The 18,252-nt window shown below is 41.3% G+C and overlaps 1 protein-coding gene and 1 long non-coding RNA gene across 2 annotated transcripts in view; one reads left to right on the top strand and one right to left on the bottom strand.

Annotated features, from left to right (window-relative positions):
* LOC310720847 (uncharacterized protein) overlaps positions 1–18,252 on the bottom strand; it is a 273,241-nt gene that overhangs the window by 121,316 nt on the left and 133,673 nt on the right. The gene's annotated exons all lie outside the window — the stretch shown is intronic.
* Positions 4,620–5,021, top strand: LOC310720933. Its single transcript, XR_014531875.1, has 2 exons — positions 4,620–4,923; positions 4,964–5,021. It is a non-coding gene; the product is annotated as an uncharacterized lncRNA (long non-coding RNA).

Genomic DNA, 18,252 nt, shown 5'->3' with positions numbered 1-18,252 from the left:
CAATCCTGTTAAAAACAAACAATCATTTGGTTACATATGCAAATATAGGGAACATTATTGAACATTTACATTTGTAAACACAATATTTTTATACATATTAACAAGCATATTTTATGTATATTGTGTTCTCTACAGATTTTCACAGGGTATTTTAGTCCAAAATTACTGATTCACATTTCAAAGAACTTTCAGTATGTTCCAACGCAACCTATGGGCAAATATACCAAATTACATTACTTGCATGATCACAACTTGATTTTCTTTAACTTTTAAATTAAATGAAAGTTTCAAATTTAAAATCATTGTAAAAACGTTTAATACAAATTGTGTAGATCTTTTAAGTTCTACTGTGTATTGCTATATAATAATTAGACTGCATCTCACCACACCCACAGGAATTTAGCTGGACTCCTCTGCAATCTTCTTGAAGTTCCACACAACTACTTATATTGACTGTATTCTGCTAGCCTAGCAAAAGTTATATATGTCCGGTCTAATAAGGCTTGGATGCTAGACAAAGAATTGATCTCAAAAAACACTTGGTGCTGGCAATCATGCTGTGAATTCAAAAGTGTTTTGTTTCATATATTTGGATATTAATTTAGGCAGAATTAGATTTCTATCAGCAGGATGATAGTATTATTTCTTATCGCTTTAAATATCACATCCTGTTTAAACCATCACTGATACCACTGCTGATGAATGTACAGAGCTTATATGTTTAGTTTATGTATATAGGGATGGGTAAACAGCAATCACTTCAACGACATTAACTTAATGGAGAATATATGTCACATTCACCTAATAGTAAACATATGTCTATGCCATTTGGAATTTCATGTCATCATATATATGTCCCATTGCAAAACCTGAAACCAGTGTGAGTGCTTGTAATCCTTTTAAGGAAATAGGGCCAAGGGTTCCATGCCATGTGTTTGGTTCATATTTCATCCCTCTGCATTTCCCTTGCGCTGTGCTCACCATTTATTAAATTAGTACAATACCAAATGCAGATGTGTGAAATATTTCAAGCTAATACCCTTGCCATCTTTAGAACTTTTAACTACCTTGTCTATAGGTTTACCACCCTTTTACAACAATTTTGGTCATGCAGAAAACAAAATGGCTTCTAATGTGTATGTTATGTGTACATGCCATTTGCTCCTAAAATAATTAACCTGTCATCTGAACACATGCCATATATTTTATTTTCTATGTTGCATTTTCATTCCAGTTATAAATAGGTTAATCACACCAAACATTCTAAGGCCTGCAGTCATTTAAACAATAAATAATATATGCGTGAAAGTAAACTAAAGTTTTTTCTTGATCATATGAGTATGTAAATTGTGTTTTGTATGAAACAGCCACAACCAGTAAATGGTGTGTAGTTGGGTCATTCTTTACTTCTCATTGAATATTTGTATTCTGTAGAGTCAATACGATTTTTGCACTGTTTATAAAAAACATTACAATAAAGACTTTTTTTTCAAAGCAAAATACCAAATCCAAGTTAGTCTAACATAGTAGACACAGCAGTTTATATCTTCTTCTTCTTCTTCTTTTGGCTGCTCCCATTAGGGGTCGCCACAGCGGATCATCCGTCTCCATACCACCCTGTCCTCTACATCTGCCTCTTTCACACCAACTACCTGCATGTCTTCCCTCACCACATCCATGAACCTCATCCTTGGCCTTCCTCTTTTCCTCCTACCTGGTGGCTCCATCTTCAGCATTCTTCTACCAATATAATTCATGTCCCTTCTCTGCACATGTCCAAACCATCTCAATCTCGCCTCCCTCACCTTGTCACCAAAACATCCTACATGGGCTGTCCCTCTAATAAACTCATTTATAATCTTGTCCATCCTTGTCACTCCCAACGAAAACCTTAACATCTTCAGCTCTGCTAGCTCCAGCTCCACCTCCTGTCTTTTACTCAATGCCACTGTCTCTAATCCATACAACATCGCAGGTCTCACCACAGTCCTATAAACTTTCCCTTTCATTCTTGCAGATACCCTACTATCACAAATCACTCCTGTCACTCTTCTCCACCCACTCCACCCTGCCTGCACTCTTTTATTTACTTCTCTAACACACTCTCCATTACTTTGCACTGTTGACCCCAGGTACCTGAACTCCTCCACCTTCTCCACCTCTTTTTCCTGCAACTGCATCACTCCACTGCCCTCCCTCTCATTCACACACATGTACTCTGTCTTACTCCTACTGACTTTCATTCCCCTTCTCTCCAGCGCATATCTTCACCTCTCCAGGCTCTTCTCAACCTGCTCTCTACTCTCACCACAAATCACAATATCATCTGCAAACATCATAGTCCAGGGAGACTCCTGTCTGACCTCGTCCGTCAACCTGTCCATCACCACTGCAAACAGGAAAGGGCTCAGGGCCGATCCTTGATGCAGTCCAACCTTCACCCTGAACCAGTCTGTCGTACCTACTGCACACTTCACTGCCGTCACACTGTCCTCATACATGTCCTGCACCACCCTCACATACTTCTCTGACACACCTGACTTCCTCATACAATACCACAACTCCTCTCTTGGCACTCTGTCGTACGCTTTCTCTAAATCCACAAATACACAATGCAATTCCTTCTGTCCTTCTCTATACTTGTCCATCAACATCCTCAAAGCAAATAATGCATCTGTGGTGCTCTTCCTCGGCATGAAACCATACTGTTGCTCACAGATGGTCACCTCTTCTCTCAGCCTGGCTTCCACTACTCTTTCCCATAACTTCATGGTGTGACTGATCAACTTAATTCCCCTGTAGTTACTGCAGGTCTGCACATCTCCCTTATGCTTAAAGATCGGTACCAGCACACTCCTTCTCCATTCCTCAGGCATCCTCTCCCCTTCCAGAATCCTGTTAAACAATCTGGTTAAAAACTCTACTGCCATCTCTCCTAAACATCTCCACGCTTCTACCGGTATGTCATCTGGTCCAACCGACTTTCCATTCTTCATCCTCTTAATCGCTGCTCTCACTTCCTCCTTATTAATCCTATCTACATCCTGCTTCACCAACTTCACATCCTCCAACCTTCCCTCTCTCTGATTTTCCAACCTCTTATACAGCTCCTCATATGCCTTTTCCTTGGCTTTCGCCACATCCCTTTTTACCTGCTGCCGCATCTCATTGTACTCCTGCGTACTTTTCTCATCACTCTGTCGATCCCACTTCTGTTTTGCCAACCTCTTTCCCCTAATGCTCTCCTGCACTTCCTCATTCCACCACCACGTCTCCTTGTCTTGCTTTCTATTTCCAGATGTCACACCAAGTACTTTTCTAGCTGCCTCCCTCATCACTCCTGCAGTAGTTGCCCAATCATCCGGCACCTCTTCACCACCACCAAGCCCCTGTCTGACCTCTTCTCTGAACCTCACACTACACTCTTCCTCCTTCAGTTTCCACCATCTTATTCTTCTTTCAACCCTTACTTTCCTCCTCTTCTTCTTCGTCTCCAAAACCATCCTACAGACCACCATCCGATGCTGTCTCGCTACACTGTCCCCCGCCAACACCTTACAGTCTCCAATCTCCTTCAGGTTGCATCTCCTGCATAGCACATAGTCCACCTGTGTGCACCTTCCTCCACTCTTATACGTCACCCTATGATCCTCCTTCTTTTTAAAATACGTGTTCACCACTGCCATTTCCATCCTTTTAGCAAAATCTACCACCATCTGCCCTTCCACATTCCTCTCCTTAAAACCATACCTACCCATCACCTCCTCATCACCTCTGTTCCCTTCACCTACATGCTTATTAAAGTCTGCCCTAATCACCAATCGTTCTTTCCTAGGTACACCATCTACCACTTCATCTAATTCACTCCAGAATCTTTCCTTCTCCTCCATCTCACAGCCAACTTGTGGAGCATAGGCACTGATGACATTTATCATCATCCCTTTAACTTCCACCTTCACGATCATCACCCTATCAGAAACTCTCTTCACCTTCACTACACTCTTACTGATTCCTTCAGAATCACCCCTACACTATTTCTCTTCCCATCCACACCATATTAAAACAGTTTAAACCCACCTCCAATGTTCCTGGCCTTTCTCCCTTTCCACTTGGTCTCCTGAACACACAGCATATCTACCTTTCTCCTCTCCATCATATCAGCTATCTCTCTCCTTTTACCCGTCATAGTACCAACATTTAAAGTACCAACCCGAACCTCTACTCTCCTACACTGCTCCTTTTCCTGCCGTCTCTGTAGACGTCTTCCTCCTCTTCTTCTCCTCCTTCGGCCAACAGTAGCCCAATTTCCACCGGTACCCTGTCGGCTAACGATACCTGTGGCGGTCGTTGTTAACCCGGGCCTCGACCGATCCGGTATGAAATTCTCATTTGTGATCCGCATATTTGATTTGGCACATGTTTTTACGCTGGATGCCCATCCTAACGCAACCCTCCCCATTTACCCGGTCTTGGGACTGGCACTAAGAGTGCACTGGCTTGTGCCCCCCTAATGGCTGGGTTACACAGCAGTTTATATATATAAGAAAAAAAAAGTGACGTGCACTCTTCAGCTTGTTGAAGATCAGTCTCAGTGCCATTGGCTGGATTAGCATAGAGGCTTGGTAGTAGATGCTGGAAAGTCTGCTAAGAGAGCAATACAACAGTCCAGTTTGGAGAGAACAAGAGCTTGGACAGGGAGTTCTGTTGCATGGCCCAAAAGAAAGAGTCTGATTTTCATAATGTTGTACAGGGCAAATCTGCAGGATCGGGCCATTGCAATTTATATATGCATCAACAATAACACCAAAGTTAGGTCAGCTGAAAACATGAGCAGTTCTCTCTTGGCGGGGTTGAGTTGATGATCATTCAACATACAGCAAGATATTTCTGTCCAGGAGGCAAAGATGAGAGCAGCAACTGTCGGTACATCCAGCTGAAATGAGAGAGAGAGAGAGAGAGAGAGAGAGTTGTTATTTCAATAGCGGTAATATGAAAAGCCATGTTTCTAAATGACAGACCCAGGCAGATCCTGCAAAAATGTGAATAATTTTAACAAAAGTGGGATCATACAATATGCATGTTATTTTATATTTAGTTTTTGTCAAAGATATTTGACATCAACAATGTTTCCATATGGTCCACAAATAAAAACATGTCTAAAATTATTAAAATAACTACCTTTATGAACCTAAATAGTTTATAAAAGTCTGAATGGTTATAAATAGTTATATAGATGATCTACGATTGTTGTTTTGTTTTGTGACGGTTGTTCACGAGTCCCTTTTCTGTTCTGAATAGTTAAACTTGAGAACAAACCTATCCCTGACACCCTGAAGGACATACCTGAGAGGTAAGACTTGGACAACTGGAGTGAGGTTCCAAAGACACGGATAATCAGGTGGATAACTGTTCCAAAAGCCGCAAACAAATCCAGCAAAACGAGCATGGATGACTTAAAAGTTGCTGGAGTCACTGAGCTTTAATAAACAAGATCAGGACAGTCTTAGTTGAGTGGCCTCTTTGGAAACCAGACTAGTACAGGAGGTTGCTCTGTGTGAGAAAAAAAAAGTTTTAACATGACTCAGTCATTAAATGAATACAATTGTCTGCTGCTGTGTTTTATTGATTGTTTTTTAATGTAAAAAAAAAGTCAATATAACAAAGGACTTTTTTTTTTTTCAATTCTAGACCCATATTACATGTATTTATGGTCCCAGTTAACCCACAAAAGTAATTTAAATTTAATGTAATATTAGTTATTATACCTTGACCTCAATACCGGTTCCAAAATGTCCAAACTTTTATACCCTTTGATGCCTCGCCACAGCCAATCACAGCACTTGATTTAGGCACATCAAGCATCCTGCATGTTGAAGTATTACATTTGGTTACAAACAACAAGACATGTTGGTTTCAAAGCAATTCGGTCAGTGCCTAAGTAGTATTAAAAACGATCCCCAGCCCTACTCCAAGCCCTCACCCTCATGACCCATGCATAAAGATTAAACTACTACTACAAATAATAACAACAACAAAAAAGTTGATTTGTGCTACACACCTTTGGCATGCTTTTCTGCTGTAGAGCTCCACAGTTTTTCCACATGACCTAAAACCAAGAACAATATTTATGATTTTGTATTGCAGTCACACATTACATACACATGTTCCACTAAGACAATGATCCAAAAGCTCAGCTGAAAAGGTTGACGTACATTTATATAACTTACTGTGACTTAGCTGCTTCATTACAGAGGGTTGTTACTGTCTAGTACTGTCTAAGCTTCTAGCACATTTTCACAATCTGAACGATTTAATATGTAATGAGAGTTTACTTATCCAGCCAAGATCTACTTTCATTCAGGTGTTTTGCCCTGCAGCTGTCGTTATGTGACTGTACAAAATACCGCACGTTTTAACTTCAAAACTACATTTAACAACATAAATGCACAGTCACTATAAAATGTGCTTCACATGTTTGAAACAGGTACCTTAGTCAGCTTGATGTCTTCTGTAGTATCCCCAGATTCTTGTAGTTTGCGATGTTTAGTGAAAAAGCAGGTCCAGGTTCTGCAGGGAAAAGTCTGGATTCCCTAGGTGAAGTTAATATTCCCCCGACTATTCCCTCGCAAAGCCAAAGCTAACGCTAAGGCTTGCCCATGGGAGCACCATTCCTCTCCGCTTCACGTGTCCAACAGGTTTGCTCTCCTCAGTGAAGCACCCGCTGAGAAACCTGAAAGAGCTCTGGTTTTAGGGGACTCTATTCTGACCCACGTGAAATTAGCTAGACCTTTAGGGGCACCAGCAGCACAGGTTATGTGTATACCGGGAGCCAGGGCGCGGGACATAGCAGGTCAGCTTAGATTCTTAGGAAAGCACAGGTTCTCTAAGATAGTTTTTCACACAGGAGCTAATGATATACGCCTTCAACAGTCAGAGGTTACTAAGAGTAATATTATAGATGTGTGTAAATTAGCGAAGGCAATGTCCGATGCAGTAACATGCTCTGGCCTTATCCCAATGCGACGTGGCGATGTAGCCTACAGCAGGTTATGGTTGCTAAACTGCTGGATGTCCGAGTGGTGCTCCAAAAACAATGTGGGCTTCATTAATAATTGGAGCATTTTTGAGGGCAAGGCTGGCCTGTTAGGGCGGGATGGTATCCATCCCACTCGGGAAAGGTGGTGCTGTTATTTCTTGTAGTATAGGTCATAGTCTGAGAACAGCACTAGGTAACAAGTGACTGTCTAGAGCCAAGGCCAGGGAGCAGACAGACAGGCTAAACCGACCGTCTGCTAGCTGCACAGTCGTCGTCACTCAGGATCCACTAAATTGAGACTGTGTCTGTCCCTCGAGCGAAACCAAAATGTAGGAATTCTCAGAAAGTCTGTTTTAGTAACCTGATTAACATTAAATTAAATAGGACTGAACGCACAGCCAGCACCTCTGATCTGAAGATAGGATTGCTGAATATTAGATCTCTCACGTCAAAAGCGCTTACTATAAACAAAATTATTACCGACCAGGAGTTTAATATAATGTGTTTGACAGAAACGTGGATTAAACCGAATTAATATGTAGCATTTAAATAAAGTGAGTCCTCCTGGGTATAGTTACATACACCAACCCCGTCTAAATGGCAGAGGAGGTGGAGTGGCAGCTATTTATAATAATAATCTAAACGTCACACAAAAGGCTAAACACAAATGTAAAACATTTGAAGTTCTTTACACCAGCATAAAATATTCAGTGTCCGAAAGCAGGTCCAGTCAGTCAATTCCACTAATTATTATTTATAGACCCCCAGGGCCCACTCTGATTTTCTCATAGAATTTGCAGATTTCATCACAAATTTAGCTACTTCTTTAGACAAAGAATTGTCTCAATTAATGAATTGTTGGTGACTTTAATATTCATTTTAATAATCAGGAAGACTCCTTAAATGCAGCAGTTGTGTCCATTCTAGATTCAGTTGAAATTAATCAGAATGTTATAGGACCCACTCATAGTGGTGGACACACTCTTGATTTGTTGTAAACATTTGGATTAAAAATAAAAAACTTAGTCATAATTCCACAGTCTGAAGCTATTTCAAACCATTATTTCATCTATTTTAAAATCTGCCTCAGTCATTGCATTACTACTTTATGATGTTACCGTGTTAAGCGTTTTCAAGTCAGTTACAGCAGCGCGTTTTTATCAATAATCTTCCAGAAATTACGATATTAGATAGATCTACGTCTGACCCCGCAGAGCTCGACTGGGCCACTGAATACCTAGAATCAACGTTAAGTTATACTGTAGATGATGTAGCTCCCCTTAAGACCAAAATGATCAAGGAGAAAAAAAATTAGCACAGTGGTATAATGATCATACACGAACCTTAAAACAGACCACTCGAAAATTTGAACCTAAATGTGTCAAACAAAATTAACAGTATTTCAAATAGCATGGAAGGAGAGCCTCCTAAATTATAGAAAATCACTTAGTGCTGCTAGATCAGCATATTTCTCCAACCTCATAGAAAATAACAAGCATATTCCTAGATTTGTATTCAGCATGGTAGCAAAATTAACAGGAAATAAAAGCACTGCACTAACATGCACACCATCATTAGGTAGTAACAATTTCATAACCTTTTTCAATAAAAAATAAAGTTCAAATAAAGTTGAAAACATCAGGCAAGATATCCTTGTCGGTTAATATAAATCCAAATTATTTTACAAGTAACCCTGTAGACAGCAGTGTATCATAACAGACAATCAATTACAAAGCTTCACTTCTATTCATGAGAATGACTTAATTTAATTAATTTCCTCATCAAAATCATCAACCTGCATTCTTGATCCCTTGCCTACAAGTTTCCTCAAACAGATAATTCCAAAGGTAATTGAACCTGTTTTAAAAATAATAAACTATTCCATTAGCACTGGTTATGTACCTAAATCCTTCAAACTGGCAGTTATTAAACCCCTAATTAAGAAAACTGATCTTGACCTGTCAGCTATCTAACTACAGGCCAATATCAAATCTCCCCTTTATATCCAAAATTTTAGAAAAGGTTGTAGCACAGCAGTTATATTTAAATCTACTTATAACATTTTTGAAATGTATCATTCAGGATTTAGGCCTCATCATAGCACAGAGACGGCGCTAGTTAAGGTGGTAAATGACCTGCTATTGGCCTTTTGATCAGGGTTTTGTCTCTTTACTTGTTTTGCTCGACCTTAGTGCAGCTTCTGATACCATTGATCACACTATACTGCTTGCTAGACTTGAGAACGTTGTTGGAATAAAGGGAACAGGTCTTATTTCACTGATCGCTATCAGTTTGTTGATGTAAATGATGAGTTCTCCACACTCTCTGAGGTAAAGTTTGGTGTTCCTCAAGGATCTGTCTTAGGCCCACTGCTTTTCTCTTTATATTTGCTGCCTCTGGGTGAAATTATACATAAACATGGTATTCGCTTCCATTGCTATGCTGATGATACACAGTTATCAAACAGTATATTTCAACAAAGCCAAATGAGAGATCTCATCTACCACCTTTTATCACCTTAACTAGCGCAGCTTAACAATGTTGAGGCGTGTATAAAGGACATTAGACAGTGGAGGCCTGATAATCCTCTTCTGCTCAACTCAGATAAGATAGAAGTAATTTTACTAGGACCACATGCAGCTAGAAGCAAACTCTGGATGGTGTTTCTGTTTCAGCATGTACGGCTGTCAAAGACCTTGGAGGTACAATTGACCCTAGTCTTTCCTTTGAGGCTCACGTGAATAATATTACCAGGATCGCCTTCTTTCACCTTAGAAATATTGCTAAAATTAGTAATGCAAAAATATGCAAAAAATATGATGTCGTTACAGGATGCAGAAAAACTAGTTCATGCTTTTGTTACATCTAGATTAGACTACTGTAACGCTTTACTGTCTGCTTGTAAGTGCATAAATAAGCTTCAGTTAGTTCAGAATGCAGCAGCAAGAGTCCTCACTAGATCTAGGAAATATGACCACATCACTCCTGTTTTAATCAGTCTACACTGGCTCCCAATCAAATTTCGCATTGATTATAAAATACTACTACTGACGTATAAAGCACTTAACGATCTCGCACCGCAGTATCTGAGTGAACTTCTGTACCAGTATGATCCTTCACGCCTACTTAGATCAAAAGGTGCAGGCTATCTGTTGGTTCCTCAAATAATGAAGACTACAGCAGGGGGCAGATCTTTCTCTTATAAAGCCCCACAGTTATGGAACAGCCTTCCAATCAATGTTCGGGACTCAGACACAGTCTCAGTGTTCAAGTCGAGGTTGAAAAAGTATTTATTTAGTCAAGCCTTTTATCAGTAGATTTTTTCTTAGGTAAAGGCGCAGATCTGGGGGGATCATAGATATAGTGTGTTTGGTGAACTGGGATATTTGTATGCTGTCGTCCCCTCACTTTCATACGTTCACTCGGGTTTGTTGACGGTGGTGTGGTGGGTCGTCTCTTATCCCAGACATCCCTCATGTCGGTGTTACCTTCTGGTTCTCCCTTTTAGTTATAACTTTTATACAACAATAAGGATACTTAATAATCCATATCCTTCTCTTCCTGTCACCTCTCTCTCTCTCTCTCTCTCTCTCTCTTTCTCTCTCTCTGTCTCTCTCTCTCTCTCTCTCTCTCTCTCTCTCGTTAAACATGCTCCTGAGGTTCAAGTGACCACTGTTCCTGCCCCTCTCCCCTCTGTGGATCTTCTCACTTCGTCCAGGCCTGCCTCTGGATAGTGTTCTCTTCGACTGGAGGCCACTCTGTGCAGCTTGGGACGGTTTCTCATCAACGCCTTGGGTGGTTCCATGAAATTCTGGAGTAAGAACGGGCGCTTTGAGGATGGATTGGACTGTAGTTAATGTCAACAGTCTGCTACATTGACTCAGGACTACTTTTCCCTTCTGATCATCATCACTTTACCCCACAACATCGCATATCTGCTATAAATGGACATTCTGCGCAACCCAGATGAAGATGGGTTCCCGCTTGAGTCTGGTTCCTCTCAAGGTTTCTTCCTTATGCCATCTCGGGGAGTTTTTCCTTGCCACAGTCGCCACCGGCTTGCTCATCAGGGACAAACTTACTTATAAAGAACATAGTCACTTTTAATCACCACATTATCTGTGTAAGGCTGCTGTGAGACAATGTTCATTGTTTAAAGCACTACACAAATAAAAATGAATTGAATTGAATTAAAGGGCTCAGAGCCGATCCTTGATGCAGTCTAATCTCCACCTTGAACCAGTCTGTTGTTCCTACTGCACACTTAATTGTTGTCACACTGTCCTCATACATGTCCTGCACCACCCTCACATACTTCTCTGACACACCTGACTTCCTCATATAATACCACAAATCCTCTCTCGGCACCCTGTCGTACACTTTCTCTAAATCCACAAACACACACTGCAACTCCTTCTGACCATCTCTATACTTCTCCATCAACATTCTCAAAGCAAATAAGACGTATGTGGTGCTCTTCCTCGGCATAAAAACATACTGTTGCTCACAGATGGTCACCTCTTCTCTCTAGGCTTCCACTACTCTTTTCCATAACTTCATGGTGTGACTGATTAACTTAATTCCCCTGTAGTTACTGCAGGTCTGCACATCTCCCTTATTCTTAAAAACCGGTACCAGCACACTATTTCTCCATTGCTCAGGCATCCTCTCACCTTCCAGAATCTTGGTAAACAATTTGGTTAAAAACTCCACTGCCATCTCTCCTAAACATCTCCATGCTTCTACCGGTATGTCATTTGGTCCTACCATCTTTCCACTCTTTATCCTCTTAATAGCTGCTCTCACTTCCTCCTTACTAATCCTATCCACTTCCTGCTTCACCATCTCTACACCATCCAACCTTCTCACTCTCTTATTTTCCTTGTTCATCAGCTGTCCCCATCTCCATCCTTTATTGCTCTAACTTGCAGAACATCCTTCCCAGCTCGGTCCCTCTGCCTAGCCAATTGGTATAAATCCTTTTCTCCCTCCTTAGTGTCTAACTTCTTATACAGCTCCTTATATGCCCTCTCCTTGGCTTTCGCCACATCCCTCTTTACCTGCTGCCGCATCTCCTTGTACTCCTGCCTACTTTTCTCATCTTTCTGTCGATACCAATTCTGTTTTGCCAACCTATTTCTCCTTATGCTGTCCTGCACTTCCTCATTCCACCACCATGTCTCTTTGTCTTACTTTCTATTTCCAGATGTCACACCAAGTACCATTCTAGCCGCTCCTTTATCACTTCTGCAGTAGTTGCCCAATCATCCAGCACCACTTCACCACCACCGAGCCCCTGTCAGACCTCTTCCCTGAATCTTACACTACAGTCTTCCTCCTTCAGGTTCCACCATCTAATTCTTCTTTTAGTCCTCACTCTCCTCTTCTTCACCTCCAAAACCATCCTACAGACCACCATCAGATGCTCTCTAGCTACACTGTCCAAAGCCAACACCTTAGGGGTTTCTAAGAGTGCACTGGCTTGTGCAACTATAATGGCTGGGTTTTGAAGTCAGCTACATGCTGACTTTAAATAAGCAGTATCAACCGACAGTTTACAATAACTTGCTTGCTGTCAGTGTCGTATTTGAAATCAGTAAAAGACTGAACAGACATGGTCTGTTTAGTGTTGATTAAGCAGTTTTTAATATACAGTACTTTGTATATTTCTTACAAACCAATTATTCTATGTAAAAAATGCATACTCTGATGTCTTTAATGGAGTGTTCTTTCAACTAAAAACAAGTCCAGTACTTTCTATAACTTTCTAATTAAAATAACATTTATTATTTAGAATTGTATACGAATTAATCAAGATTATATGCAAAATGAAACTCTTAATGCATGTTCAACTCATTCATTTCGGTAAATCATATAATGCTGTTTGTTCTTTTGAATAGATAAATACTCCAGAGCCGGAGATGTTCCCACCACCTGTAGCCCTGCCAAAAGAGATGGGATAAGCAAGTGAAGCAATGCTGCATATACTTGAGGTTAGACATGCATTAAACTTTAAAACTAACAGGAATTAGAAGTGGTTATGCACTGTTCATTTGTTTGCGTGTTTACGTTTCTAGCCAACAGAAACCCAGATTCCTTCTTCAAGGAAGGCCATTCTCCTGTCCCATTCTGATTGTGTCTGAGAACAGCTGCATGGCTGGCCTGCTGGCTGTTGGTACTACACCTTTTACAACTTTTTCCAAAAGGAGACTTCCATGAAGGTGTGCTCTACCTTATTGTATATTTCATCTTATGTACCCAAAGTGTGTTGCAACTCTCCTGTCTGTCAGGTTTAGTGAAAAAGTTCTAAAATAGACTTAGGTCTTGACAAGTAATGGTTTATAGCACCCGACGCCCCAAACCCACCCACGCCAGGTGGGCCAGGGCACTCTGAGGAAGTCCTCTCCCATCGCCCAGGGTGGAAGGAGGCCCGGTTAGCATTGCCGTGAGGGGGAAAACCAGGAAGAGCCCAAGGCGAAGCGGCATCCTGTGCGGATGCTTGGAGTGAAGTGATGTTCTCTGTGGAGATCTGGAACGAAGTGATGCCCATCACGGAGATCAGGAACGGAGCAACACCCATCATGGAGATCTGGAACGGAGCGAGGTCCTCTGCGGAGGTGTGAAGCTGAACGATGTCCTTGGCGGAATTCAGAGGTGGAACGACGTTCTTGGCGGAGTTCAGAGGCCGTGCGACACCCAAGGCAGGGTTCAGAGGCCGTGCAACTGAGGAATTTTTGATAGATATTATTAGTCATTTTATACTTATTATCTAGCATTTAATCAAATAGCATTTAATGGACTTAGTATAGATTTAATTAACTTACTCCCTTACATGATAAAACTTAAACCTATCTTAAACCAGCTTATGTGTTTGCTTACAAATAACCACAACAGAGACCAGTTAGGAAAAGACCACCATGTTTATTTATTGAACTCAGGTTAATTCATGTGAGGACAAGTGCTTAGAGGAAAGCAGTGACAGAAAAGAAAGGGAGAACTGGGGGGACCAAGAAACTCATACATGAAGGGAAAAGGACTCTCAAAGGGTCAGAAACCATCCCAGGCTTGTAACCAGACTCGACCATAATGACACTTGTAGGAGATGAGGGCCCAGGGAGAGGACTGGCAGGCGAAGTTGGAGGATAGGATGGAGAAGCAGGTCGAGGGGAGACAGTAAAGGCCGGAGAAGAAGGCACAGAGTCAGGGGCAGTATCAGTGTCAGATGTCAATAGCCCCAGAAGGAGAGCCAGTAGAGAGAATCACCACAGGGTCAGTCTGAGTGCCAACATCCTTAAGAGAAGTGATGTGTGGAGGTGAGGAGGAATTAGGAGAAACAGGGTTGTCAAGATTGTCCAAGTAAGAGGACAGCTCGTTGAGGAGACAGTTTATCTGGGCGTGTCGACGGGCAGGAAGACGAGCCCTAGTATAGGGGCCTGAAGACTTCTAGGAGGCGTCTAGTGGTTTTAACACGAGCTAGAACACATGAGAAAAGGACAAGGAGGTCAATGGATAGCATGGTGGCAACTAAGTAGGGAAAAAAACAGTCCAGCACACTAGGTACTGAACTAGTGCACAACTAAGTATAAGAAAGTATATAAGGCAAAGCACGCAGAAGTATAATCAACTATAATCTTACTTTAAGAAAAAGGCACATACAAGCATTAAAATGAAGGTTTAAGAAAGAATAATTAACAATAGGTTAAAGTAAAATAAGAGAAGAGACTCACGCATGATCAAGAAGAAGAAAATAAGAAAAATGTCCAGAGAAGTGGAGGATAATCCAAATGATGTTGCTTCAGCAAGTGCCAAGACAAGAATGAGGGGCACAAGACAAGTTTAAAAAAAATAAAACCCCAAATGGGCCCGAAAATAATGGGATATGAAAAAGAGAGATCACGAGAGGGAAATGACGACAGGAAAGGGAGGAACCAGGCAGAGGCGGAAATAATGGGATTTGAGAAAAAATTAGTGGGAAGGGCCAAAGAAATAATGGGATTTGGGGCTTGAATATGTAAATTAAAAAAGGAGGTGCCTAGAGGCACCTGCAAATAAATAGAAGGCAAGCTCAGCAGTCTAGGCAGTTTTTTCGTGGCAGTTCTTTTGGAGCAGTTGCTATTGGAGTATCTTCTCTGATTTTTGGAAACTACCTAAGAGTTCTGGGTGGAAATCACCTTAAGTGATTTACACCATTACGGTTTTTGGGATTTTCGTTTTGAAGCGCTTGCAAGCATCTATCTTTCTGAAAAGGATTATTCTTGGATTGTTCTTGTTTGGTGATTGATCTTCTCTGCAGAAAAAAGAAATAAACTTGTGTTTTGCTGTCCTTCTCATCCAAGCCTCTGGGCCTTTTTATTGGGAGTTCTAACCGAGTTTTGTGAGGATTGGTAACTAAGAAAGGAAACTTCGAGCACTCCTGAGGTGTTTGGTCTCAAAGGGGAATCTGAGATCCGACACGACACCCACGGCAAGGTTCAGAGGCTGTGCGACGCCCACGGCGGGGTTCAGGATGCAGTGACGCTCTTAGCAGGATGTAGAGGCAAGACGTCACTGTCTGGGAGACTCGAAGGCTTGACGTCGTCAGGAGAGGAACTCTCAGGCGTGACGTCACCAGGAGAGGAGCTCTGAGGCGAGACGTCGCTTTCAGGGGAACCTGGAGGCAAGCCGTTGCTTTCTGGGGAACCTGGAGGCGATCCGTTGCCCTGTGGAAAACCTGGAGGCAATTCGTCACCCTGTGGGAACCTGGGGGCGAGACTTCGGCGGGACACTGTGACGGCGCGGCGCGCTCGTGGGAACTCTATGACGCTCTGAGACAGAGCGGCGCACTCATAGATGCTCTGAGACGGAGCAACACGCCCCCGGGAACCCCGGCACAGAGTGGCGTGCTTGTAAAAACCCAGGAGCAGCGCGGCGCGCTTGTAGACACTCTGAGACGGTGCCGCGCGCTCGTGGAAACTCTGGGACGAAGCCGCGCGCTCGTGGAAACTCTGGGACGAAGCCGCACGCTCGTGGAAACTCTGGAACGGAGCCGCGCGCTCGTGGGAACTCTGGAACGGAGCCGCGCGCTCGTGGGAACTCTGGAGTTCCCGCCGAGGGTGCCACTCAGCTTCAGAGTCCCACCGAGGGTGCCGCTTCGATCCAGAGTCCCGCCCGTGGGAACTCTGGAACGGATCAGCGCTTGTATAATCCGGCTTTGGGGATTCTGACCTGCGAGTAGCGGCACGGAGCTTCCGGGGGAATTTCCGAAGCTGGGTTCAGCTGCCGATCCAACGCGGTAGGGCGAATCCGCTTTTGGTTTTGGTCGGTTCTTCTGTCAGGGTGGCGATCACGAGGCAGAAGCGGAAGTAACTAAATAATTGTTTATTTAGAACTCAACCACACACAAGTCATGAAGAACTACAAACAGAAACCAATCCACTGAACTGGGAGCATAATCCGCTCGGGATGAATAATCACAAAGGAAAGTAACATCCTACGCAAAAGAGTAGTAAAACGGAGTCAGGAGACAGAACCAGCGGGAAATGCTGCCGTTCGAGGATCCACGAGATCACCAGCATGACCTTCAAGAACCGACAGCCTGTGCCTCGAGAACGTTTATATAATAGTATCCTTAAGAGTCACAGCTGTCGGGAATCAAAGCCGGCAGCGGCAGAGCGTGACAGGCAGCGTGACAGCTACCGAGGGGGGCGTGGCAGGTGGATTCCTGACATCTATACATTAACCAGGCTTTGTTTTTATGTCTTCCAATTGCTGTAATGTGATGCATTTAATTGCCAGTCATTTGTTACTCTCGCAATCGGAGTTAATAAAGCAATTTAAAGAGCATATTTGTACCTCATTTATTGCTTTTGTCTCTTTTTCACATTTATCATCTTATTTTAAGCACTATAGTCCTGATTAAAAGAAAACCTTAAACTTATTTTAAAACTTTAAATACTTATTTAAATTTTTATTTTGCTTGATTTGAGACCCTATGTCTGAGTAGACCTAACAGTTAAGTGGCTCAATATTTAAATCACTTTTAACTATTCAATAATTAATTACTAGTAAGTTCCAGAACTTCAAATAATACATAAACAAACCAAATGAAGACATCTTCCAGTCAAAGAATGAGAAGGAGCAAATCATCTTTATTACAATTCAGCCCTGCGCCATAGAGCTGTCGGGCGAAAACATATTGACAGCAATAGCACCTGTGAGCGGTTGCATGCAAGTGTCAAGTCAAATGAAAACATCTTCACATTTTAATCTCACACCTAGTGAAATTGACATATTTTCATTAAAACCTCCTCCTTAACAATTTATATACACCAATAATTTTTACTTTTAATTTTGAAATAAGACTTGCCTATTTTTTTACATATTTTCTCGTAAATTCATACCTTTTCTGAATAAACTCGTTTACTTCTATACAATTCAATTTACACGTAGGTAAAATAACTCTTGAAATTGTGACCTTTTCTAAAAAAAAAAAAAACCTCTGATCATGCACTTTTGCAAATATCAATACACCAGATCATCCCCCACAATTTTTACACCTTTTTTTTTTTTTTTTATCTCTTCTGGGGTTTTTCTCAGTCTGCAAATCATCATTTATTTTGTTTACACCTCGTATAGAAACGTGTTACTTTTTCTAGTTTTATGAAACCGAGGCTTTAGTTTTAACACACCAGATCTTTTCTCCAAATGCTTTTCCTATTTTTCATAGCTCTTGTCTTTTACTTAGTTTTTCTTAAAATATTCTTAAAATATATTTCTTATGCCATAATCCTTCTTTATATGGAAATTTCTGTGTGTTTTGAGGTTTGAATATCTTATACAATTTCTTGCAATTATTTTTCTACGTTCTTTATTATCTGATGTGTTGTGCCTATTATCCTATTACTCTTCTCATTTTTTTTTATTTTTATTAAAAGATTTTTTACTTAAGTTTCTACTAGTGCTTTGAATATATATATATATATATATATATATATATATATATATATATATATATATATATATATATATATATATATATATATATATATAATATGCATCCCTATTTTCCACCTCAAATAACTTTTCCGGTACATACTCATGACACCTCTACTTAAACTGATCTTATAAATATAAATATATTATCATTATATTATAAACTGAACCAGCTAAAGCTTCCAACTACCAGGTGCTTTGCCTCTCCACTGCTGATGTGAGGTCAGCTCTAAGCAGAGTAAATT

Source organism: Silurus aristotelis, assembly GCF_946808225.1.
Source record: "Silurus aristotelis genome assembly, chromosome: 26".
In the NCBI taxonomy this organism is placed as follows: Eukaryota; Metazoa; Chordata; class Actinopteri; order Siluriformes; family Siluridae; genus Silurus; species Silurus aristotelis.
The sequence above is the reverse complement of the archived record's forward strand: the minus strand, read 5'-3'. Positions and strand labels throughout refer to the sequence as shown.